Source organism: Meriones unguiculatus, chromosome X (assembly GCF_030254825.1).
Source record: "Meriones unguiculatus strain TT.TT164.6M chromosome X, Bangor_MerUng_6.1, whole genome shotgun sequence".
Lineage (NCBI taxonomy): Eukaryota > Metazoa > Chordata > Mammalia > Rodentia > Muridae > Meriones > Meriones unguiculatus.
Genome location: NC_083369.1, coordinates 37,441,788 through 37,469,271, shown reverse-complemented (window position 1 = coordinate 37,469,271; position 27,484 = coordinate 37,441,788). Strand labels below are relative to the sequence as shown.

At 40.7% G+C, this 27,484-nt stretch overlaps 1 protein-coding gene and 2 pseudogenes across 2 annotated transcripts in view; 2 read left to right on the top strand and 1 right to left on the bottom strand.

Moving 5' to 3' along the window:
• The window catches only part of Fam120c (family with sequence similarity 120 member C), a 136,555-nt gene that overhangs the window by 85,093 nt on the left and 23,978 nt on the right, over positions 1-27,484 (bottom strand). The gene's annotated exons all lie outside the window — the stretch shown is intronic.
• On the top strand, positions 19,692-20,516 carry LOC110540795 (PHD finger protein 23-like; annotated as a pseudogene).
• On the top strand, positions 20,827-20,899 carry LOC132650285 (U4 spliceosomal RNA; annotated as a pseudogene).

Genomic DNA, 27,484 nt, shown 5'->3' with positions numbered 1-27,484 from the left:
AGAATTCTACAATGGAAAAAAGATAGCATCTTCAACAAACAGTGTTGGTCTAACTGGATGCCTATATGTAGAAAGATGCAAATAGGCCCATTATCTATCACCCTGCACAAAATTAAAGTCCACATGGATCAAAGATCTCAACATAAAACGAAACATACTAAATCTGTTGGAAGAAAAAGTGGGGGAAAGCCTTGAACTCATTGGCACAGGAGAAAATTTCCTGAACAGAACACCAACAGCACAGGCTCTAAGATCAACAAACAATAAATGGGACCTCATGAAACTGAAAAGCTTTTGTAAAGTGGTCAAGAGAATAAAACAACAGCCTACAGACTGGGAAAAGATCTTCATCAACTCTATATCTTATAGAGGGATAATACCCAGAATATATAAATGACTAAAGAAATTAGACAACAAACCAAATAATCCAATTTAAAAATGGGCTACAGAGCTAAGCAGAGAATTCTCAACAGAGGAATATCCAATGGCAGAGAAACATCCTTAGTCATCAGGAAAATACAAATCAAAACGACCCTGAGATTTCACCTTACACCCATCATAATGGCTAAGATCAAAACTTAAGTGACAACACATGCTAGAGAGGCTGTGGAGAAAGGGGAACCCTCCTCCACTGCTGGTAGGAATGTAAACTTGTACAATCGCTTTGGAAATCAATCCGGTGCTTTCTCAGACAATTAGAAATAGCGCTTCCTTAAGATCCAGTTATACCACTCCTAGGCATATACCCAAAAGATGATCCACCATTCAACAAGGACATTTGCTTAACTATGTTCATAGTTCCTAATTTCTAATGATAAAATGTAAGATTATATGTAGCTGAGCGTGATGCCACACGCCTTTAACCCCAGCACTCAGGGAGGAACTGACAGGTAGATTTCTGTGAGTTCTAGCCCAAGCCTGGTCTACAAAGTGAGTAAAACACTTTTTAAATTTCCGTGTATGGTGTGTGTGCTGGGTGCATGCATGTGCAACATCGTGTGGAAGTCAGAAATCAGTGGACACCCTGGAACTCTTGCAAATAGTTATAAGCTGCCCAAAGTAGGTGCAAGAAACTGAACCCAGGTCCAAGTATACCGCCACCTTCCTTTTACAGTTTTTGATGTGCTTTCCCCTACCCTCTTAGGAAGGAGAGGATACTTCCACAAGGGAAGTTTCTAATAGTGTTCCCCAGAGGTAACCCACAGAGGTTATTTCTAAATTGACAAGGGTCAAAAACTTGACCCCATTTTAAAAATAGATAAACTAAGCAGCAAAAGGTTGGCTAGCCTCAAAGTTACATGAGTGAGACAAGATATAGCTTAAGCTAAACTAACTCCAGAACAAATACACTGCTGATGCCAAACATCCTCTTAACAGCACTGTTTCTTATGGAAATGGAGGACTATTAAGGAAGGGCCCTTCCTACACATGTTCTACTAGGTGTACTTGAAGCATACCAAAGTTATTCATATGCTGGCTCCACTGGGTTAAGTTCTTTGACTACAAAGACTTTATCGCTGTGTGTCTAGCTCTACCATCACCCTAGTGCATAGTAATACTAATGGCAATGACTGACAGATCCTGCCTGTGTGCTGTGTGCAAAGTCATGTACCTTTATACTTGATATGCATTAATTCATTTAAACTTAAAAATAATCTTGTGAGGCCATTTTTTCTCCAAAATCATATAGCTAGAAGGAACAAAACCCAGACTTTGGTTCTGCAGTCTAAAGATCTTGATAATGTTTTTTGTTTGTTTGTTAACTCAAGAAACCTATGGTTTGTTACTGTAGTTGTTTCTGCTACTGTGGATACAGGGTCTCACTATGTAGTTCTGGCTGGCCAGAAACTATATAGACCAAGCTGGCCTCAACCTCATAGAGATCTGTGTAGTGGTCACATTAAAGGTGTGTACCACCATGCCTCGCTCAACTGATCTAACTTTCATTTAAGTTCTAAAGTAATAATTTTCTGGAGTCTAACAGGAGCTTCCATACATTAAACTTTTGGTAGGATGGAGAAAGAGTTTAATCACTGTGGATATTCATGTCACGTGTGAGGACTCATAATGACAAAAGCACTAATAAGCAGAAAGTGAAGCGGGGTTAGTATTAATTGAATATCTAGGCAAAGGAACCAAAAAAGTATTATAGCATATTTATACCTACAGATGCAATTAATTCTGAGTAATAGAATTGGTTTGTGCTGTCCTATGATGATAGTTCTTCCAGCATACCTATCATACAAGTTCTAGCTCATCCATCACCATGCTAGGTGAGCACAAAATATGATCTAACCTCTTGTATCACCATAACCTGATTAGGCTGCCATTATAAGTTCAATCATATAGATGAGGAAATTCAGACTTGGAAAAGAAAGGTATCATGCCCAGAGCCCAACCTAGAAAACAGCAACCTGGGTCAGACTGCCACTAATATCCATGTTCTTTCTATGACACGTAACTTTCAGCCTGACTGAAGCTGATTATACCACAGCCCAAGTGATTTCAACTCTACAAAGCCAAGGAGTGGTGATTTTTGGAAGGGGGCCAGGGAGGAGAGATATATGTGGGGTCTTGCTATATTACCAAGACTGCTCTCACACTTCTTGATGCAAGTGATCTTCCTGTCTCTGTCTCCTGAATATCTGGGACTATACTTTCATGCTTCCATAACAGGTAAATAACTGAAGACTTTCTGTATGTCTATGGCAGTGTGGATTGAATGCAGAGCTTTGTGAATGATAGACCTTTTACATTTTTTGAGGAGGGTGTTACTAGTTGCCCAAAGTAGTAGGCATCAAAGTTGGGATTTTTTTGCACCATCAGATATAGTAGTATTAATGATCTTTAATCTGGTGGATCTTTGAACACTAGTAATATAAGTCACAATCACTAGGACCCCTGCACAGATGTAGCCCATGGCAGCTCAGTCTCCAAGTGGGTTCCCTAGTAATGGGAATAGGGACTGTCTCTGACATGAACTCAGTGGCTCTTTGATCACCTCCCCCTGAGGGGAAGCAGCCTTACCAAGCCACAGAGAAGACAATGGAGCTAGTCCTGATGAGACCTGATAGGCTTGTGTCAGATAGGATGGGAGGAGGACCTCCCCTTATCAGTGCACTGGGGATGGGGCATAGGAAGATGAGGGAGGGAGCTACAGCCAGTATACAAAGTGAATAAATTGAAATAAATAAATAAATAATCAGATAAATAAATTAAAGTCTTAATGTCTTTCAGTTCTGATGTACTATAATGATTCCTATGATCTAAACACATTTTCCATTTTAAAAATGAATTAATTTAATTTACATCTGGGTCATAGGTCCCTTCCTTCTCTCCTTCCAGTACTTCCCTCCCTCCCTCCCTCCCACATTCCCCCTTTCCTATTCCTCAGAATAGGGGAGTCCTCCTACGAGACACCCTAGCTCATTTAGTCGCATGAGAGCTTTCATCTCCTTTTTAAAAATTTTCAATATAGTTTCCACCTTAATAACTACTAAATTGCTCTTTCCTTTCTACTGCCACCGTGCTGTCCAACCTGAGAAAGACCTGAATACTCCCAGGTGATTCTCTCCTCTTCATTCTTCTTAAATTTGATTTTATTTACGTTAATCAATGTATTTATTTTGGGTGGAACATTCTTCAGTATGTATGTGGAGGTCAGATGACAACTTGCATGAGTTGGTTTTCTCTTTCCAATCATGTGAGACTAAAGAGAGACTAAAGACTAAGAGACTGAAATTGGAGATCATCAGGCTTAGTGGCAGACCTTTACTCATATACTGAGCCATCTAATTCCCCACCTCACACAGAGCCCCTCAGTCTTACAGCATCAAGACATATCATAAAGGCACAGAGTAACTTGTCAACATAATCATCTTCAATTTTCAAACGCGACAGGTTCTATCTTTTTTTTATTCTTGTTTTATGTATTATGAGTGTTTTGCTTGCCATGAATGTCTAGCCACCAATTGTGTGCATAACCTGTAGAGGCCAGAAGAGGGCAGTAGATGCCTTGTAACAGATACTAGTTAGCCACCATATGGACTCTGGGACTCAGACCAGGGTCTTTTTTTGGATATGTTTTGGTTTGTTTTTTGTTTCTTGAGACAGGGTTTCTCTGTGTAGCGTGACTGTCCTGGATTCACACTGTAGAGCAGGCTGGCCTCGAACTCACAGAGATCTGCCTGCCTCTACCTCCCAGAGTGCTAGGATTATAGGCGTGTGCCACTGTGCCCAGCCAAACCAGGGTCTTTTGAAAGAGCAGTGTTTTTTGTTTGGTTTGGGCTGGGGTTTTTGTTTGTTTTATTTTGAGACAGGGTTTCTCTGTGTTGTCTTGGCTGTCCTGGACTCTCTTTGTAGACCAGGCTGGCCTGGAACTCACAGCGATCTGCCTGCCTCTGCCTTCTTGGTGCTGGGATTACATCCACAAATACTTCAAGAGAATTTTCCACTTCATTTTGTCAACTTCATGAGTATAATTAAATTTTTTTCTCTCATATATTACGTTGCAATTGCAGTTTCCCCATCCTCCTCCCCCGTTCTCTCTCCCCACTCCCACATCCTCTTTCCCCAAGATCCAAACCCCTTCCATCTCCCCTCAGAAAAGAACAGGCCTCCCAGGGACATTAACTAACCACAGCATAACAAGTTACAATAAGACCAGGCACATATTTTCCAATCAAGGCTGGATTTCAAAGCATTCAGTAAAAGGCAAGAGAGTCAGATACAACCCCTACTCCCACTCCCACTTTTAGAGTCCCACAAGAACACTGGGCTAAGCTACCTAACCATAAGATATACACAGAGGACCTAGGTCAGATCCATGCCGGGTCCCTGATCTCTGTGTGTCCGCTTGAGTCCTGGTCAGTTGGTTCTGTGGGCCTTGTTCTTGTGGTTTCCCTAACCCCCCTATTAATCCTCTCCCCTCCTATACAAGACTCCACAGGACTCCCCAAGCTCTACCTAATGTTTGGCTGTGAGATTCTGCATGTTCCTTATCAGTTGCTGGATGAACTTTTCCTGATGATGATTCTGCTAGGCTCCAGTCCCAGAACATTCTATGGGCAAGAAAAACTGTAGGTTGAAGGTTTTTGTGGCTGGGTTAGTGTCCCAATCACTCCACATGAGGTGACAAGGTTTTTCTGTCTAGCCCTGGCTGTCCTGGATCTTGCTCTGTAGAGCAGGCTGGCCTCAAACTCACAGAGATCCACCTGCCTATAAAGGCATGTAGTACCATATCTAGCTTATTACAGTAATCTTTACTCATTTGCTAGCCTTTTCCAAGATCTCCAATAGAGCTGATAGTCCCAAGTTCCTTATCTACTATGCTTCTCTCTCTCTTTCATACACACGCGCAGAACATTCACTCACACATGCACATGCACACAGATACACATACACCCCTCACTCACACTCTCTCACACACATACATACACACATATCTTTTAAGAACATTTAGTGGTGATTATGTATGTGTTTAGGGAAGACCACTTGGGATTGCATACAAGGGCTCGTCTCTGGAGAAGACTGAGTCTCCCTTTCTCAGCACCTTTTGATTGCCTGCAGCTCTTCATCTAAGGGCAGAGCACTGGGAAACTTTACCCAGCTGCATGGGCATGCTGACTAGTGTTGCCATTATTCAGTCCCTGTTTAAGAAACCACACTGAGGTTTCATAAGTGCAACTTCTCTATCACGTCTACAAGATAATGTCTAACAGCAGGTATCCTAGTCATCTGGATCTTACCATCTTTCTGCCCCCTTTTCCATGGTATTCCCTGAGCCTTAGGTATAAAGGCTATGCTATAGATGATGCAATTAGGATTGGGCACTCACAGTCACCTACTCTCTGCCAATCAAAACCATAACTACAAATGAGTTAGGGCCCACTAGGATTACTGTAATATGAAAAATGAAAAATGAGTATTGGCAAGAACGTAGAGAAACTGGAATCATCAAGTTAAGTGTAATAGCACATACTTATAATACCAGTACTCAAGAGGCTAAGGCGGGAGAATCATGAGTTCAAGGTCAGTCCAGACTATGTAGCAAAACAGAAAAAAAGTCATAGTGTTAAACACCTATATTCCTGGCATTTAGGGGGAACGTGAAAGACAATTTGGAGTTAAAGGACATTCTCAGGTAGCTATTGGGTTTGAAGTCAGCCTGGGCTACCTGAGACCTTATCTCAAAATGAAATCAAATTAAACAAAAGAAACAAACAAACAGCAATAATAACAACAACAGAGAGACAGAGATAGAGAGACAGACAGAAACAGAGAGACGGAGAGACAGATGGAGCAGGAATATAGACTGGTTAGCTATTTTGGAAAAGAATCTAGGACGTCCTCAAGTGACTAGACAATTACCTCATGATCTAGGAGACATAACTTAAAAGTACTAAAATAGGGCCTTGAAAGATGCTCAGGAATCAGGACTTTTTACTGTTCTTGCAGAGGAAGTGAATTCAGTTCCCAGAACTCACATCAGGCAACTCACAAGTGCCTGTAACTTCATTTCCAAGAGATCTGAAGCTCTCATCCTGCCTCTATGTTCTCCTGTACATAATATGCATAAACACATATAGGCACACATGCACGCACACACATACACACAAAAATGAGTCTTTTTCAAAAATAACTGAAAATCTATGATTGTACTGAAAATATTATATGAATGGTCATAAAAGAATTATTCAGAATAGTCACAAAGAAAGTCACAATAAACAAATAATCAAAATGTGGTATAAAACTATACAAGGGACTATCATTCAGCCACAAAATGAAATAAAGTGTGGATATATGCTACCATGTAAAGGGATCTTATAAACATGCTAAGGCAAGCATGGCAGTATACACCTGTAATCCTAGTACTCAGGAAGCTGGAGCAGGAGCACACAAGTTTAAGGTAAGCCTGAACTAAGAATTAAGGCTGTCTCCAAATCAAAACAACAATTCCTCCCCCCCCCACACACACACAAAAGAATAAAAACATTGTGCAAGGGAAACAAACCAGACACAAAAGCCAAACATTATATGATCCCTTTAATAGGAAATCTCCTGAGGAGATAAATCTATAGAAATGGAAAGAAAAAAAAAAAGATTGATGATTGATTGGAATGAAGGAAAAGGGAAAACGGTGGCTTCGAATGGGTGCTGGATAACTTTTAGAGGTTATAAAAGTGATCTAGAATCAGACAATAGTAGTTGTGATACTGTGAACATACCAACTCACACACTTTAAAATGGCAAATTTTGGGCTGGAGAGATGGCTCAGAGGTTAAGAACACTCACTGCTCTTCCAAAGGTCCTGAGTTCAATTCCCAGCAACCACATGGTGGCTCACAACCATCTATAATGAGATCTGGTATAAATGCAGAATGTTGTATAAACAATAATAAATAAATCTTTAAAAATGGCAAATTTCATGGTATATGAATGATATGTTTATTTATTTAAGTAGAGCCTGGACTCAAATTTGGCTGTATCCATGAAGGCCAAGAAGTGCTTCAAACATCACTTCCAAAAATTCTTTCACCTGGCCTGGTGGCACAGATCTGTAATTCTATTTAGATAAGAGCTGAGGCAAGAGAATCACAAGTTCAAGAACTGCTTGGGCTATAGCACAAGTTTAAAGTTAACATGGACAATGCAATGAGAACATCAAAAATAAAAACAATGACAAGGACTTGGGCTATAACTTATGGTACTTGTCTACTAGAGGGGAAAAGAGAAGTGTATTCAATCTAGGCATGGTGGTCCCAGCCTATAATTTAGCACATGGACACTGGGGTTAAGATGATCACAAATCTGAAGCCAGCAATAGCTACAGAGCTAGACACCGAAAAAAAGTAGTGTGACAATGACTAATTTCTCACTATGGGGAAAAAAAAACCCCTTTATTTATATGTATGGGTATTTTGCCTGCCTGCATGCCTGCATGCCTGCATGCACCATGTGCAAGAACTCACTACAGACATCAGAAGAGGTGGTGGGTCCCCTGAGTCTGGCATTAAATGGCTATGAGCTGCCATGGGCATACTGGGAATCAAACCCAAGTCATTAGCAATCTAATTAACAATATTAAAATCAAACATTTCTCATCTACTTATCCTCTTTTTCTTATATTTTACTTGTGATAAAAAGCACAAAGTTTTCCATCTTAGCCATTTTCAACTATATACTTTAGATGTGTTAATGATGACAATGTTGTGCAAAATATCTCTAGAACTTTTAATCATGAAATCCTATAACTCACAGCCAAACAACTCATTTTTTTCTCCCTTCAGCTTTATTTTCTGTTTCTATTCATTTGCCTACTTCACATACCATGTGTAACGGTGTTTGTCCCTTTGTGACTAGCCTATTTCAGTTAGCACGATGTCTTCTACACTCCATGTTGTAGCATGTGATGGGGTTTCTTTCTTTTTTTAAGTTGGAAAACATTCAACTACAAACATATACATGTACTTAACTATTTATTTAACTATTCATCCATTGATGAGAGACATTTGTTACTGTTAATAATGCTGCTATGGTCATAGGTGTAAAAATATTTGGTCTCTTGCTTTCAGTTTTTAAAGATATATGTCAAGAAATAGAACTACTGGATTATGGCAGTTTCATTTTAATTTCTGAGGAATTTCCATAGTGTTTTGCATTGTGATCACATTATTTGAGAATCCTACCAATACTGCACAGAAGTTCCATTTCTTTACTTCCTTGAACACTTACTTCCATCTGGGAAATAAAAATCAAAACAATATTGAAAATCTATACCACCCCAGTTAGAATGATTATCATATGAAAATAAATAAGAAATATTAGTGAGATGTGAGAAAAAAGAAACCCTCAAACAGTGTTAGTGGGAATGTACTTTGAGTAATGGTATGGAGGTCCTTCAATACCCAAGAATAGAATTATCATAGGACCCAGCTATATCAGAAGTAGTCAGAGTTGCTACAAAGCTGAAATATGTGTGCAGCCATGTTATCCTAGCATTGTTGGGAATTAGCAAGTTATGGAATTAACCAAGATGACCATCAATGGAAGAGCTGGTAAAGAAAATGCAATACACATGCAAGCACACATGCACACGCACATGCAGTGAAGTGTTATTCTGCCATAAACAACAAAATCTTTCATTTACAGGAAAATGGGTGGAAATGGAGACCATCATATCAAATGAAATAACCTACACTAAGAAAGACAAATACAATTTTTCTCATATATAATATAAGTTAAATAAAAAGGCATGAAAGTAGAAGAGGGATTATTTGAGAAAAGAAAGGGGGATAGTAGCAGGAAAGAGGGAGGGACAGAGACAACAGAGGAAGAGTGAAGACAATAAAAGTATGTTATATACATATATATGTATAGAAATGCCATAATAAAAATGTCAAACACACACACAGCTTTGTTTGCTAGTGCAGGTCTGTAATCCACAGTTCCTCTGGAGACTGATGCCCATGAAGATTGTTAAGTTACAGCCCTTCATAGGGTACAGCATAAGTTCAAAGCCAGCCTGGACAACTTTGCAAGAATTCTCAAAGTAAAAATAAAAAAAAATAATAATAATGTTAATAAAGCTGGGGTATGGTGGTTCATGCCTTTAATCCTAATGCTCAACTGACAGAGACAGGTGGATCTCTGTAAGTTAGAGCAAGCTTGGTCTACATAGTGGGCTCTAGGCCAGCCAAGTGTATACAGTGAGACCATGTGTCAATACACAAACAAACAAAAAATAAAAGTAAAAAGTAGGTTGGGGAGTTAGTCATGGTGACTAATAGCTGTAATTACAGCACTTAGAAGGCTGATAAAGGGAGACTGCTATGACTCACTAGACTACGTAATAAATTCCCAATTAGTACAAAGTGAGATGGTATATCACAAAAAAAGAAAAAGAAAGGATAAAAAACGAAGGGAAAGAGGGAAGAAAGAGAAGAAAAAAGGAAGAAGGAAAGAAAAGGTGTACAAAATTTGCCTATCATGCGTAAGACCCTAGCACGACATAAATAAATAGATAAACAGATAAATAATAAATAAATAAATAAAATTTAAGGCTGAATAAAGGAGAACATGGGAGAAAGCTAAACGATATAGGAAGGAATATTGTGAAAAGTAGCTTTTCTTCATTCTCTGGTCCTATCCCCTGAAGAGGCTAATTCCAGAGTTTAGAAGTTTGTTTAAAACAACAACAACAACAACAACAACAAAAACAAGGTGATAGTTACGATGCAGGAAACAAACAAACAAAGACCCATCAAAAACAAATAAGGAACGAGGTTCAGAGACGTGGCTTAGAAGGTAAAAGCACTTGCTATGCAACCCTGGCCACCTGAGATCCATCTATGGAATCCACAAAGAGGTGGAAGGACAGGACCATTTCCACGTAGCTGTCCTCTACATCCACATTTTGCACCATTCCACATATGCCCACACATGCATACACAATCATAACGGTGATATATGTTAGAAACAATAAAAGATAAGGAATTGCCCTGCCACTTCTGCCTGTGTTTCTGTGCCTCCTGGTCTTGCCTCCCTTTACCCTTCCTCTCAGGCCTAGCACACTGGAGGTCACTTTTGCATAGCAACAACAGTCCTACCTGAGAGGCTCTCTCAGCCTGGGAGATGGATAGAGAAAGCCTATAGGAATTCCCAGTCCAATAAAAGATTAAATCACTCTTACAAACCAGCTTGTAATAAATACATCGGCTACTAAAGAGGCTAGACAAATGGCTGGTATTCTCCTATCCAACTCTTCTGTCAGATGTTCAAATACACAGATGGAAATAATTTATCATGAGGGCAAAACAAAAACGAAACAAAAACCTGCTACTGAATTAACCATGAATTTAACAGATGAGGTTGGCAACAAATACTGGCCTGAAGGTTCGAAGTTCATTTTTCACTCATTCATTCACTTATTCATTCACTCATTCATTCAGTTCCTAAAACTTGGGCCTGGGAGAACCCGTGCTTCATGTATTTTGGAACTTTTCTGCAATATTTAGAAATCAGAAATAGCACTATTCAGTCACCATCAAATGAATATTGGGTTACTGTATGGAAGACTAAGACATTATCTGCTGGAGCTGTAACAGGCCCCAAGACCTTAACGTAAATGACACCATGTTAGAGGCACCAATCTGACCTTAGAACCTAACATGCAGGCCTCAACACCTGTCAAAATGGGACCAAAGATCTAATCCATCAAAGACCTAGTCTGTATTTTTCAAGATCCAAGAAAGTCCCTAAATGTCCTAATTTTGCTTTATAGCTTCTGTAGTTTTGCTTCTTACTAACTGTTCTTGCTAACTGAAGTGTCTCAACCAGGATGTGGTTTTTGTACATGAAAGACAGTGAAGCTCAGGGCTGCATGATTTGGGCAAGTTCCCCATGCAGCCTCTGGCCAGCAATAAAAACTCTCTATTAGGCGTTAAGAATGGAATAAATAAACTGTAATTAATATATAAAAATAAAAAAAAGAGTGTTTGTGCAGGCTAGGGTCAAGAGGGAAGGGGAGGAGGACCTCCCCTATAAGTGGACTTGGGGAGGGGCAAGGAGGAGATGAGGGAGGGAGGGTGGAATTGAGAGGGGACGAGAGAGAGGGGCTACAGCTGGGATACAAAGTGAATAAACTGTAAGTGATGAAAAAGAAATAAATTTTAAAAAAAGAGAGGGGAAGAAAAGAGTGTTCATGTATGTACACTCTGGTAGAGTTCCCTCAAAACAGAGGGAATTTATGCTTGTAAATGACCGTAATGTTCAAAAATTTTGCAGACTTAATGACTCATGCTACCCAAATGATGATCTGGTCCTAAAGCCCCTCGCTGAGATTGCAGATACCGCTTCAAGGTATTTATTATCTCACTTGGAGGCAATTCTACCACTAAATGTAACATGTGAAGAAAGTAGGCAGTACCAACCTGCTCCTGAAGTGATCAAGACCCTTTATTGAGACTTCAACTGCTACATTAAGGAGGTGAGGCCCAGCAAGGAGGTGCCTATTTCTTAGTCTCAACACTCAGAATGTTAAGACAGGAAGATCTCTGTGCATTTAAGGCAAGGCGGGTCTATGTAGTGAGTTCCAGGGCAGCCAAGGCTACGTAGTTAAGACTCTAAGAATGAATGAACAAATAAAAGAAAAAAAGAGAGAGGGGGAAGGGATAGCAGGCAGGAGGGAGTCAGGGAGAGAGAAAGAAGAAAGCATACTAATCTTGTTACACACACGGTTCCTCGGATGTTAGAAAAGATGGTTCATCTGGCAGAAAAGGAGGACTGGGTAAATGATGAACAAGGTGACAACCGTGATAGCAACACTGTGGTGTTAAGAGTACTTTCAACTGAATGTGGTTTCATGGATTTGGTAGAAAAGTCATTCTGCCAATGATCACCATTACGAAAATGTTTCAAAACAGTGACAAGTTACCAGGATGCAGGATTAATCTGCCATTAGGATGGGGGTCATCATCAATCGGAAGGAATTCTAAGATAGTAGATTCTGTTTTGTGTTGGCATAATGGTACATGCTTTTAATTTGAGTATAGAGAGGCATCTATGAGCTGGAGGCCAGCCTGGTCTATGTAGCAAGTCCCAAGCCAGCCAAGGCTACACAGCAACATCTTGCCTCAAAACATTTTTGTTTTGCCTTTCCTCTAGAATCTGTATTCATCCAAGAGTAAGGTAGATATAACACAATGCTGTAGGACAGATGGTTACAGATTTTTATGTGGTTTCCAAAAGGAACTTCAAGAGCGGACTGCAGTTCTTCTCTAACCCACGGGAAAGCAGAGAATCCAGGCACGTGCCCATGAGGCTGCTGCTCTCATTAGCTTCACTGAAGACTTTCTCAAGTTACTACTTCCTCTATACATTGATAATTTAGTGACACTTGAGTTTATTGTACTTAGGCTTCAAGAGCTGAGGCAAAAACCAATATTTACTACATTCAGCATGTGTCTACATGTGGTGGATATTGCATTGAAGCAAAGAGAAAAATCCCTGCTCTCATAGGGCTGATGTTGTAGAGATTGATAATCAAGACTCTAGACTATACAATTTAAGAAGTATTTTAGCTGGGCATAATCGTACAAGCATAAAGTTCACACTCAGGAGGCTGAGGCTGGAAGAATGTCTCAAGTTTGAGGCCAGCCTGGGCCTGGGATACTTAGTGAGCTCAAGGCCAATGGAAGGGTCATCTTTTTTATCCTTCTAATCCTGTTGACATGAGTATTATATCATTAATTCCCCCTTCCTTCCCTTAAACAGGGACAACTGAAGCTTAATTTTTTTTTTATTAACTTGGTCCAAATCACACAGGTAGTTATAGAGCAAAAACTGAATTCTAATTTTAAAACTATTTTTTTTCTTTCTTACCAAATACATTATCTCTTTAATACAAACAACTGAAAAACATCCTTTTTTTTTTTTTTTCTGGTCAACATCAGGCCACAAGGTATAACTAGGCTGTGAGCCTGTCAGCAGCATAATTATTAAAGCCATTTATATCTTCGGACAGGACTATGAAAATAGTATAATAAATTGTTTAAAGTAACTTCACACCACAGATAATACTATTTTCTGACCTTGTTTTGTATTACTTCCAAGATTAAAACCTTCCATCTTGAAAGAAAGCATAAGACAAATGTTGAGGAAAGAGAGTTGAAACAAGATATTCTAAGGCAGTGATTCTCAATCTTTAGGTCATGATCTCTTTAAGTTTGAACAACCCTTCCACCAGGGTCATATATCATACATCCTGCATATCACATATTTACATTATGATTCATCACAGTTGCAAAGTTGCAGTTATGAAGTAGCAATAAAAGTAATTTTATGGTTGGGGGTTACCACAACAGGAGTAACTGTATTAAAGAGTCACAGCATTGGGAAGATTGAGAACCTCTGGTCTAAGTGTTCTTGAACTAGGGGCTGTAAATACTTACAGAAGGCTGGCAGTTAGTGTGTATAAATGAAGGAAGCCGAATCAAAAGTCAATTTCCAGAAATATAAACAAAATTGTGTTTCTGGATACTGACAATATGTAGAGCAACATATTAGGATTTGCAGGTTAAACACTTGCGTTAAAAAAAAAAACCGACAAGTGAGAACTGGGGAGATAGCTCAGTGGTTTAGGGCATTTGTTGGTTTTAGAGGACTTTGGTTCCCAGCACCCACACAGTAACTTATAGTTATCCATAACTTCAGTTTCATGGAGTCCAATAACCTCTTCTGGCCTACTAGAGCACAAGCTACATATGTAGTGTATATACATACGTGCAAGCAAATATTCACACACATAAATCAAAAGTGAAAATTGTTTGAAGGAAAAGGATAACTGGGGCTGGAAAGATGGCTTAGTAGTTAAGAGTGCTTGCTGCTCAATCTTGAGGACCAGAGTCCAAATCCCAGCACCCATGTCAGGTGACTCACAATTGCCTTTAACTCTAGCTCCAAGGGATCAGTGTCTGCTTTTGTCCTCCATACATATGTATGTACATACCTGCACATACATGTACACATACATGCATATAAACACACACACAGTGATATTAATGTTTAAGGAAAACAGACAATTGCCAAGCTTCGTGGTGCATGTATTTAATCTGAGCATTCAAGAAACACAGGCAGGCAGATCTCTGTGAATCAAGGGGAGCCTGGTCTACACAGGCTGTCCCAGAAAAAAAAAAAAACAAAAAACCCAGAAAAGCCAATGCAATGGCACATACCTTGAACACACTTTAATCGTAGCATTTGGGTGACAGAGGCAGGAGTGTCTCTGGAAGATTGAGGCCAGGCTGGTCTACAAAGTGAGTTCCAGGACAGCCAAAGCTACAGAGAGAAAAAATAAACCAACAACAAAAACCCCAGACAACTTCAATCATTCCATTAAAAAGACAAAAACAAAAACACTCTCCTTAAAACAATAAGCCTAATGCTTGTAACTACCAAGAAGTCTTCAGTTCTTAATGTTTGTTTATTTTATAACATAAAGTTCAAGGGCTGTAGAGATGACTCAACAGCTAAGACCTGGTGAACTGATGTTCGAGTCCCAACTCCCTCATGATAGCCTCACAACATTGTTAACTCCAGTTCCAGGGAAGCCGAGCAGGTGTCTGGATTTGTTTCAAAAAGAAGTCTCCTAAATCCAGCAGTGATTCTATTTGAACTCAGATCTGCCTGCACCTGTCTGTCTTTGTAGTGGCAGGATTAAAGGCATGTATCACCACACTTGGCAGGTTTGTTTGTTTGTTTCCAACAGACAAAACTCAGGTATTTCCAGCTTTAACTGACATGCTGCATTTTCTTTATTTCTTTTTGATTTTCTGACAGGCTTTTGCTATGTAGCCCTGAATGGCACAGTAGTCTTTGCTGTTTAGCCCAGGATAGCCTCAAACTGGCAACAATCCTCCTGCTTCAGTTCATCAGTGCTGAGATTACAAGCACATGTAACAACAACTGATTTTTACAACCATTTTTTTTTCTTTTTTGAGACAGGGTTTCTCTGTGTAGCCTTGGCTGTCCTGGACTCAATTTGTAGACCAGGCTGGCCTCAAACTCAGAGATATGCCTGCCTCTCCCTCCCAAATACTGGGATTACAGGCATGCACTGCAGGTGTTTGGCTACACAGGCTGCTCTTCCAGAGGACCTGGGTTCAACTCCCAGCACCCACATGGCAGTTCACAACTGTCTGTAACTCCAGTTCCAGGAGTCCCAACACCCTCATACAGACATACATGCAGGCAAAACACCAATGTATATAAAAATAGATAGACAGACAGACAGACAGATAGACGGATGGATAGTAGATAGATAGATAGATAGATAGATAGATAGATAGATAGATAGACTGACCTGGCTCAGTGGTGCATGCCTATAATCCAGCTAAGGCTACACAGAGAAACCTTGTCTTGAAAAACCAAAAGAAAAACAAACAAAAAAAATTGTCAAATGTAGCATGAATCTTCATCAGCTGGGTGCATGGCTAAAATAGAACAACGAGCCTCCCCTTTTCTGACTCAGTTAAGTCTGGCTCAGGCATTCTCACAGGCTACAATCTAATTGTGCGGGTTGCAATCACATCAACGCTTCACTCCTAAGATGATACTTGAGGTCCTTGGTAGGATTCAGTTCCTTGCAGGTTGATGGGCAGAGCATCTCAGGTCTTCACTAGGTGCTGGGTCAGACGTTTCCCTCAATCTCAGAGCCTGAAAATTTGCCTAACAAAATTCTAGATAGTGCACTGCTGTAGGTCCAGACCACACTTTACAACTCACTAGCTAAGGTGAAGCTAAGTATGCAGCTATGGTAGCTATTTATTATTTTCCGTGGCTGCTTTGTAAAAAGCTTCACAAATAAGTAAACATCCCAGCACTACTTGTCCCATAAATTTTCAACCACTATCTTTAACATACCAAGCAACAGTAGTTTTCTATCTTTACAAATGCTTGCTTAATGGTATAATTTCTACTGTGCTCAACACAAATTTTTTTTTAATAAAACCACTGCCTACAGGAGGTTTGTAGGTATTTTTACTTAATAAATCCCTGCATTTCATAAACACATCGCTTAATTCTGTCTGTATTAGAACACAGACATTTGAATTCCAAGCCAGTTTCAAAGTGCATTTCAGCATTCATCATTTTTGCCTTCTGGTCATACCTCTTGCAATGGTTTAATTTTAAATATCTTAAGTTGTATTCTTTCAGCAACCACATTTTATTTAGATACATGGGGAAGTTAATCAGTTTCACAAAAAAAATACATTTCTTATTTTCCTTTAAGCATATGATCTTTTTTCTTGTATACACAAACACACACACGCACGCACGCACGCACGCACGCACACACACACACACACACAGGTTTACTGAGGCAAGTTGTCACTGCATCTCTTAGGCTGGCCTCAAATTATACAGCAATCCTCTTACCTCAGTCTCCTAAGGGGTAGAATTACAGATGTGAGCCACCATGCCCAGTCCTACTTATTTCATTTTGTAATTTTAAAGCTAAAACTACAAGCTAACAAATACCATACCATGGAGATATATCAACATATACAAAGTATGTGGTTCTTCTTGCATAATCTTTTTTTACCTTGCACAGAGTATAGTGAGTATTTCAAAAACATCAAAACTTTTATTTTAATAGTATAAACACAACTAATAATGGAGTCATCCATTTCCATGTGACAAATTAATAAAAAAACTTAGTGACTTAAAATAACATTTATTATCTGAATAGTAGCAGCACCATCAGGCTACAATCAAGTCATCAAGGATTAATGTGAAGTATCCACTTCTAAGACCAGACCCATAGTGTTGGCAGGATCCAGCTTCTTGCAGATTGTGGAACTGCAGGCTGTTCCTCACTTGGTGATGGCTGGAGGCTGCTCATTTCTTATCATGTGAGCCTCATAACAGGGCATGCATGCTCACATGGCAGCTTGCTTCATCAGAGTAATAAAAAATGAGGGGCTTGTGACAGGGCCAGAAAAAAAATGTACCTAGGGAATCATACGCTATTTTTTTTTTCTTGTATTATCAACTAGACTAAGAACCCAATGAATATTGGTGGAATTCATGAATTCCACTGTTCACATTATTTAGCACAAATTGTCTGGCACAAAATAGGTGCTCAAAAATGTTAACTAAATTAGAATCCTGAAAAGGAATTAGAATCCTAGTAAGAAAAACCAGAAGATGATGCTAAAGAATGAATAGTAGATATATCATGAAAACCCTGCATACCAACCCATACTAAAATTAAAGCATAAGAGTGAGGTGATTAATGAAATGGCTCAGCAGACAAAACTACTTTCCCTGTAAGGCTAGTGTCCTGAGTTTGATTCCTGAATCCCATGGTGGAAGGACAGAACCAATTCCCAAAAGTTGTCCTCTGATCTCCATATGCAAACCATGGAACATGAGTGCTCCCCCCATACAAACACAATAATAATTTATAATCACAATCAGCCAGGGAGTGATGGTGGCACACACCTTTAATCCCAGCATTCAATAGGAAGAGGCAGGCAGATCTCTGTGAGTTCAAGACCAGCCTGGTCTACAAAGCAAGTTTCAGGATAGCCAGGGGTACAGGGAAACCCCGTCTTGAAAAAAACAAAATAACAACAAAAATAATCATAATAAAATCTAAAAATGAGGTGATCTGTGTTCAATCAACTGGCACACAGTTGTTTTTGTTAAAGTAAGAGTAGAAGGTATTTATGTGTGCCTTATAATGATCTAATATTTATTATATTAAATAGTTGAACACTCAAGTCTGCTATTCTCATCTATCTCATGCTATTCTCATCTTCCAGAAACAGCCAGTAGAAAAAAAAAAACAAAGATTTCAACCCAAGATGTCTGGTTCAAAATCAATGTTATCAGGCATTATTCTACATAAACTAAATATAAGTAAAAGTGTTATAAGGAAAGTAAAATGCAACCACAAAAGGGAATGCTGCTCTTTTGAGATAAAGGCTTTGATGTCAAGTGCAAGGTTCGCATCTTAGCCCATTTACACTACAGCAGTACAATGAGGCCAATGACTATACTCAGACTATTTTTATCTTATCTATAAACAAGGAGATTCTGAGGACTAAATGACATATATGCATGTTGCCCAGCCCATGTAATACCTATTATTTTTATGAAATAGGATTATATACTATAAATTCATCACTGAATACAGTTAACCAAACTTTAGTGCATGTAGGTGTGTGTACCAGGCATGTGCTTGGTGCCCTCAGAGACCAGAAGAGAACATTGGATCCCCTGAAAATGGAGTTACAAGTGGTTGGTAATACAGTTTGGAATCAGAGTTGATTAACCTAGATAGAATTAGCACATACCACTGGCTCTAGATTCTTGCACATAGTATGTTAAGCTCTAAAGCAAATTCCTGCTCTCTTAGAACTCATTTAAAAGAAAATTCAGTACTCAGAAGGCAAAAGCAGACAGATCACTGTGAGTGTAAGGCCACTGTAGCCTACATATTGAGTTCCAGGAGAACCGAGGCTACATAGAGAGACCTTGTTTCAAAGGAGAGAGACAGAGAGAGAACTATAATTTGACATGTAAATACTAGAAAAACAGAAAACATAAGAAATAAGAAAAAAAGTACTCAGGTAGTGCATGGAAAGGTACCATTCATGGTAGCAGAATGAAAGATTTCATAATGACAATTTTTTAAAAAAATATTTTTATTTATGTATATGGGTGTTTTGCCTGCATGTGAGTGAGTGTACCAGGTATGTGTACAGAGGCCAGAAGAGCACATTGGATCCCCTGAAATCTGGAGTTACAAGTGGTTGTGAGCTGACATAGAACCTGTGCCTTCTGAGGAGCAGCCAAACTGCTAAGCTACCTCTCTAGCACTTGATATTGACAACTTTCAAACAAAAATTTTGGAGAAGGAAGGAGCAGACAGACAGCCATGCCGGGGGAGTGGCGGACTGTGCCAAGGTGGGCACTTGAGTGGAGTGAGGTAGTAGAAACACGTAGCACCTAAGGCTTTAGCTCTCCATTTCGAGGTGAGAGTGCAGAAGATGGTGATGGCTGGGACTCAGGCACCACTCATTAAAAAAGCAAAGTCGGTAAAGGGAAGGGCAGCTCAAGCAGGTCCTACCTAGCCAGGGCTCCCAAGGTCCACTTTTTCTTGCTTGAAGGCCCTTGACAGTGCCACTCTGCTCGAGATGATGAAGCTCAAAGACTTCTGTTTTATTTGGATGGGCCCAAAGTAGCATTTCTACTGTCTCCCATCCCCCTGATGCATACCTCCTGGGCCCTTGCTGCTCTTACCCTAATGCCACTTTCCGGGGGGGGGGGGGGGAGGACCTCTCTCAGACTCAAAAAGAAGGACCCAGAGAACAGAAAGTTAAGACCAGGAGGTGGGGCTGGTTTTGGGGTGCTTCAGAGGTCTCCACCGGCTCCTGGGGTTAGGAAAAACCAGTCTCAAACCGAAATGAGCAAGAAGCAGAAATTGGGGGGAAAAAAGCAGACACAGGGTATAGACTCCTGCCTCCTGGCCCTCCTAGGGCTCCTCCCAGTGATACAGACTGTGAAGAGGAAAAGGAAGAAGACGATAATGATGATGAAGAGATGACAGCAGTGGTGAGGAGTGGAGTGGCAGCCTCTGTGCTCCAAACACCCCCTTGAGGCCCCAGCCCCCCTGTTACAGTGCACCCTGAAGGTGCTCCCCCTACTAACAGTGAATGCAAAGATGTGGGCAGCACAAAACAAGCCAAGACAGAAAGCAAGATGCAGGTCATGGATGAGGGCATCATTGTAGGAGGTGATGACTCACTGGATCTAGCACATTACTGCAGAAAGCCCTTTGCTGGGCAGCCTATGGTTGAGTGAAGCCTGTGTGGGACATGGATCCACCTCTCCTGTGTTAAGATTAAGAAGGGGAAAAAAAACATTCCTGAAATCTTTTATTGCCAGAAATGCAAGTAATTTCGGCCAGAGGCCTGTTAGGGGGTCTTCCCAAGCCTGGAGAACCCTGATGGCAATAATAAGGTTGGAATTTCTGATTATTACTTGGGAACCTGAGCCTTATCATCTTCAGCCTTTCCTTGAATTGAGAACACTGTCCCCATCTGAGAATTCCCAAGGGGGACAGACGTGTTTGGAAATGGTGTCTTTTACTGTCCTTCCTCCTCCATGGACTTGAAATTGATCCATTACAGTTGGGTCAGGGGAGGCTGGATCTGTAGACAAAAATCTCTGTCCAGTAAACCTGCCTCCCTTCTCACTTTCAGGGCCAGGGCTCAAACTGGGATATAATGGGATAGTTGTCTATAAAACTGGAGTGTAAGCTTTGCGCACTGGCAGTATTGTAGCCAATGAGGTTTATATGAGGCATGATTATTGCTAATTGAAAACTGGAGTGTAAATGCAGAACTCTCGCCTCATATTTTCTTCTTTCACTCCTACTGACTTTCTTATACACCGGTTGTATTTTAATTTGGGGCTCCCCTGTTCCAGCATGGTTGCTCAAAACTGGAATACTATAGCATGGTGGAGTGAGAAAGGAAAACAAAAAAAGTGTCAATTATTACTCACCTTGTTTTTAATAATACTGGTTGGCTACTTGTACAGACAGCCTGTGTGTTATGCATAAAGCAGAGTGGGCTCTTGTGTTTTACAAACAAACAAAAACAAATTATTTTCTATACTATATTTAAGGGAACTCAGAAATGTTTAGAGCTGAGGCCAGGCATGAAGGACATGCCTATAATCCTAGCAATCAGGATGTTGAGGCAAGAGAATCACAAGTTTGATACCAGCCATGCTATATAGTAAGTCACTGTATTTGTTTTGTTGTTGTTGTTGTTGTTGTTGTTTTCCAAAAGGAATTCTGTTAGAAAAACTGCAGATTGGACTCCCCAACAACTGAAGTGGGGACCCTCTCTGACTCTGACACCTCCCTTTGGTTCCCATTCCCCTAACCAGACTGCCTTGCTTGTCTGGCCTCAGTGGGAGAGGACATACCTAGTTCTGCATCGACCTAATGTGCCAGGGCAGGTCAGTACCCAAGGGGGACCTCACCCTTCTCTGCAGAGGAGGGGAGAAAAGGGGAAGAGGTGCACAAGGGGGTGGGGAACTAAGAAGAGTGGGAGACTACAATAAGGATATAAAGTGAATAAATACGTATGTTAAAATGAAAAAAACTGTTCCTGTATGACATTCTAAATGAGAACTGGGGTAACAAAGGATAGACTATTCCAAAGACAGGAAGATTGGAAGGCCATGATAAAACACACAAAGAAAATAATAAGAGCACTGGAAACACAAAGAAAAAAAAAGGCTAAGAAGTGTTAAGTAGTATGCAGTATATGACTCCATCCAAAGCTGGGAGAATAACCCAAAGATGAGCCAGGTAGCCCAGGAGAAAAAGAAACTGGCAATCAAACCATAGAAAAAGCCACAAATCCAGCTGGAGAATTCAGTATGGCTATATCTTCTCCTCTGTAAGCACAGGAGGTTTAAATCCATTTTGTCACTAACTGTGCGAAGGCCAGAGTCACTAGCATCTTGAAAGAGAACCTGTTGTTTGAGACTAAGTTATTCTAGAAACCTGAACACAAAGAATAATTACAAGTCAGGGAGCCAGGGATACTGTGACACAACTCTGTGTGCTCCTGAGTGGGATACTGCCACTGGAAACAGTACAAGAGAAGGGGAAAGACTGAGTTGGGCATGCTAACTTGTTCAAGTGGCTAGAGACTTATGCTGTGAAAAGGTACACTGCATGCTGGCCCTGCCCTCTGTGGAAAGACACAAATGCAATCGTCTGAGAAAAACTACAAAGGCCACACCTGCATTAGTAGACTGCTGAGCTTCTGGGGAACAATTCTTGTTTCCTGCTTTCCTGCTGGTGACACTGAGAACTCTGAAGCTCTGGGCTCTACCTCCACAATAGATCTCACCATTCTGCACAGCTTCCCTAACTCTCCAACATACCCAGAAGACATCCCTAGGCTTGAATGTTAGCCAGCCAAAAGTATAGAAACAGGGATGTCTCTGAAGCAACTTAGACGCTGCCTGGATCATAGGCTAAAGAACTGTGTGGCCAGCAGAGAGAGAGGCTTCAGAAGGGAGGCTCTGTTGAACATCAAAACCTTGAGCTGTCCACAGTCACTAGTGACCCAAAGGTAAGATACCCAAACTTAAATTAACCGTGCCCTCCAATGGGCAGATTCTAATACTACTCAGAAACACACTACTCCAATACATTTTCATCTTAAAAATTAAAAAAACTGTTTTTCTTTTTTCCCTCTTTTTACATGCTTAGTAGTTTTACTTTATTTCATTTTTAATGTTTTTATTTCTACTATCAATTTTTGCTACTCAATTTTTCTTATTTTACAATCAATTACTTTAATTGCTTGCTCTTCTCTCTCTACTGCTCTTCTGTATCATTTTTCTTTTGGCTTTTCAAGACAGGGTTTCTCTGTGTAGCCTTGGCTGCCCTGGACTTACTTTGTAGACCAAGCTAGCCTCAAACTCAGAAATCTGCCTGCCTCTGTCTCCCAAAGTGATTTGATTACAGGCGTGTACTACCATAACTGCCATTTTTCTTTTATTGTTTAACTTTGCTTTGCCTTTTGAATATCCTTTTCCTTGTTCTTATTATTGTTTTTTTTTTTTACTTTGTCTATTAATTTTTAACTTCATACCAAACTCTACATTATTTCCGTACTTTTTTATGGTCATTGATTGTATATAATATGGCGTTAATTGACCTTAAGTATATTTCAAATTTATTATTATTATTAGTAGTAGTAGTAGTGTGTGCACGATTTCTATGGTATATATGTGGAGGTCAGAAGACAACATGCAGGAGTACAGGAGCCAGTTTTTTCCTTCTACCATGCGGGTCCTGGGACTCAGGTCCAGTTGTCAGGTTCACTAGCTTGGAAGTATATTTTTAAGTCTGATCTTGCCTGGCATTGTTACTGTTACAACAGTTTCTTTTCTACTTGATGAGTAGTACTGAACATAGAACCTACAATGGCTCCTTAAAGATACCCAAATAAAACCATAAATACCTGGGCATTGATGGCACATGTCCTTAATCCCAGCATTCAGGAGTACCTATCTCAGCCTCTCCCGTTCTCTTGTGAATTCTGGGCCAGCCTGATCTACAGATCAAGTTTCAGGACAATCAAGAGTACACAGAGAAACTCTTTGTCTCAAAAAACCAACCAAGCCAGGTATGGTGGTGAACACTTTTAATCTTAGCATTCTGGAAGGCTGAGGCAGGCAGATTGCTGTGAATCTGGTCTACAAAGTAAGTCTAGGACAGCCAAGGCTACATAGAGAAACCCTGTCTCGAAAAACAGAAAGAAAAGAAAGGAAGGAGGGAGGCAGCGAGGAAGGGAGAGAAGGACGGAGGAAGGAAGGAAGGAAAGAAGGAAGGAAAAGAGAGAGAAAGAAAGGAAAGAAAGAAAGAAAGAAAAGAAAAGAAAAGAAAAGAAAAGAAAAGAAAAGAAAAGAAAAGAGAAAGAAGAAAGAGAAAGACCAACAAACAAATGTACTGGAAGTTTTGGCTTCTTTAAAAACTCGGTTGTTATATAAATATGTTTTGTTTTAATCCCAATTGTGGGATATAGAACTGTTTTTAGTTTATCCAGGGCTGATAACAGCTTCATAGGGCTTGAATGGGGGCCTGGTCTTTGCCAGCTGGAGTTACTAATTCTGAGAACTCTGAAAGGGTATAAATATCAGAGTCCAGAGAGAGAGAGCAAGAGAGAGATAGAGAGAGAGAGAGAAAAAGATGAAGCTCTGAGGGGGGACACTTAAAGATACACTCCAAGAAGGAAGAAAGCTGCTGCTGTGTTTGCTGGTTAGCTGGACTACTAGATATCCTGGTGACCGAGACTGCTATTGCTGCAATGAATGTGATGACCCTAAATAGCTAGAAGTAGCCAAACAGAACTCTACCCCCTCTCTCCACTGACCTCCTTTCTCTCCTACTTAGTGTGTGGGGGGTTGGTAGAAGAGAGAGGGGGAGTAAGAAACCCTATTAAAATAAGATTTTAAAATAGCACCTACAAGTGTCAACTAGATATGGCTGGACATAATGGGAAATGTTTTCTAATGCCATAGAGGAGACATCAGGATAAAAAGGAATGAAAATACTGTTTCAAGATGTCAGCAAAAGGTTCATAGCAGCGGCTGCTACTGGGTTCTCTCCCGCTTTGCCCCCAGAGTGGATTTTTCTATTTCTTCTTCATCTTCTTCCTGTGTTTTGTTTTTAAAAAGTTCAGGAGAATCTCTGAAAAACTGGAAGTGTCACTCAATTCTACAGTGTTAGAAAAGGTTATAGAGCTGGATATGCAACTAGAGAGTTTGCGAGCAGAGGTTGAAGTGCTTGGAAAGCAAAAAGTGCCAGAGAGAAAAATAAAGTTCACACCTGGAGACTGAGAGCCAGAGTTTGCTGCCCTACCCTGGTCCACTCACTTTCACTGCCAGGTATACAAAGCCCCTGCATGAGGCAAGGGGCTGGGAAGAACAGGAAACTGTAGAGGGCAAAAGGGTTAATCTTGCGCCAACTGCAACACCAGAGGGGTTGCCTGGGATTAGAGTCACTAACAGGTTTTCCCAGTAATTGTACAGCACATGCCAGATCATGAATATGATGAGATAAGATGGTGATCAATAGAAATGTTAGACTTTAAGCACTTTAAAGAGTCTATTGTTCCCGATGGAATGCATTCCCCATTCGTTAAACAAGTATTAAGTGGGCTATCCAAAATAGACTTATTCCCCAAGATTGGAAAGGAATGGTATCAGCTGTGCTGGATACTGCTTATAGTGGTGGAGGGATGAAGCCACAAAAATAGAACAATGAAATATAGCAAGGGGGATAAATGTTGTTAAATATCAGTTGCTTTATGAAGGGCATTATGCTGCCCTACAAGAACAAATTTAATCTGATGATGTCATAGAACAATGTCGTTTGGCAGCTTTAAGAGCTTGGGATAAAGTTAAGAAGCCAGGAAAAAGATCCACTTCATTTAGCAAGACAATACAAGGCTCTAGAGAAGCCTTCATAGATTTCTTAGAGATTGTCTTCAGCTTTAAACAAAACTCTATCAAACCCTAATGCCAGAAAGGTATTGATAGATACCTTTGGTGTTTGCAAATGCAAATAATGAATGTAAGAGAGTAATTAGACTATTAAAAGCAACAGCAATAGACAAATGGATGAGTACAACTGATATTGGCTCTCAGGAGCATCATGACAATATCATATGACAAGGCATAGCTAGAGATCTCAGATATCAAAAACCTGATTCTTTAATTGTGATGACTTCGACCATTTACAAAGAAAAAAATTGTAAGGTTAAAAGCTTTAGAGCTCAAAATGGTAGGTGTGTTAACTCTTGAGGAACAAAGTACTTTCACTCATAGACACAAACAAGCAGTTTCTAGCTGCAATGAAATGTCCAGGCTTCCTGGGGCTTGTAAACACTACAGTAAAAGGGATCATTTGACTAGGAAGAGAGACACACAAGGTACCCACTTGCCACTGAGAAACAAACTGAGAGGCCTGTCAACTTGAGTTCACACAGCAAAAAGAAAAAAAAAGTGAGCTGTTTTCCTCTGGTCATCCAGGAGGTAACAAGCAGGTAGGGAAACTGAAACTAAGTATTGCTGATCTCATATATGCTACTAAATGTTCATACTATATATAAACCCCTTACCCTATTCCCAAGAGTTGAATGTTACAAAACAACCACTTGTGTTTATGGACCTTTGCTTTCAGGGTCAGTAGGAATAATCTTGGGGAAAAAATGGAGTAACTTCTTAAAGATTTATTTTGCATCTAGCCATTATATACATGGGGATTGCAAGGAAGAAATTAAAATCATGGCACATGTCAAAAAGGAGATACAAATTAATGCAGGGAATAGAATTGTTTAACTGTTATTGTTTCCCTACATCAAGGGCAAAACCGCTCCAATAGAAAGAACAGGGGTATTTGGGAGTACTGGAAAACATGTGTTCTTGGAAAACAGTAGTTAATCAGAGACCCAAATTAATATTACAAAAGGATCATGTTGAAATAGAAGGTCTGACATATAGAAAAGCTGATGTCATGACCCTTTCTCAAAAGTCTTGGAAACCAGAATGGCCAATTCAGAAGCCTTAAAAGAAGTTTACAGGAGGGGGAGCCAAGATGGCGGCGCCGGGAGAGCACTGTGTCTGAGAAGCAGGACAGCACTCTACGTGCAGCGACCAGGAGACTGAACTCTGGGCCCTGAAACCACAGCGGTCATGTTTCCCAGGTGAGGGGAGGCTCCCACGGTGTGGGAATCAGTCGGGTCCACTCTCGGCTGCCCAGCCAGAACCCGGAAGAAATCCCGGGTTGCGCGGGCTTTGGGTCTCCGGGCTGGTGCCTTAAACCTGCGTGTCCCCATCACTTTCCCAGGCTGATCTGTGGGCACAAGGGTGCCTGAGGCTGGGAGTCCCAGTCGTGGGGGGACCCCACGGGGAAGCAAGGTTGCGGGTCTGATCGCGGGTCACCCAGTCTTTCCCCGGAAGGTCTCCGGGACGGCGGTTGCCCGCTGCCATCACAGCTGAGCTCCTGCCCAGCATGGAGAGCTGTGTGCTCAGCTCAGCTGTACAGACAAGCTGCGCACCCTAGTACAACAGGCACTTGGAACCCCTGTCAGGAGAGGACCCCACAGAGAAGGAAGAAACCGTGCTGCTGGGGTCACCTAGGGAAAGTCTAGCAGACTGCAGATCACAAACAGGCGAGTACGCCCAGCCATCACAGATCTGGGCCTAAACAGGGAGTGCAGAGTAATTGGAAACTCAGCTCCCACAGACTAGCAGGTGGGCGCACGGTCCGCCAGCCCAGAGGCCTGCTTTGTACCAACTACTCCTTACAAACAGAACTGTGTGCCCCAAGACACCAGAGCAGTACTCACCCGCCACAGATCACCTCTTGGGTTCTGGG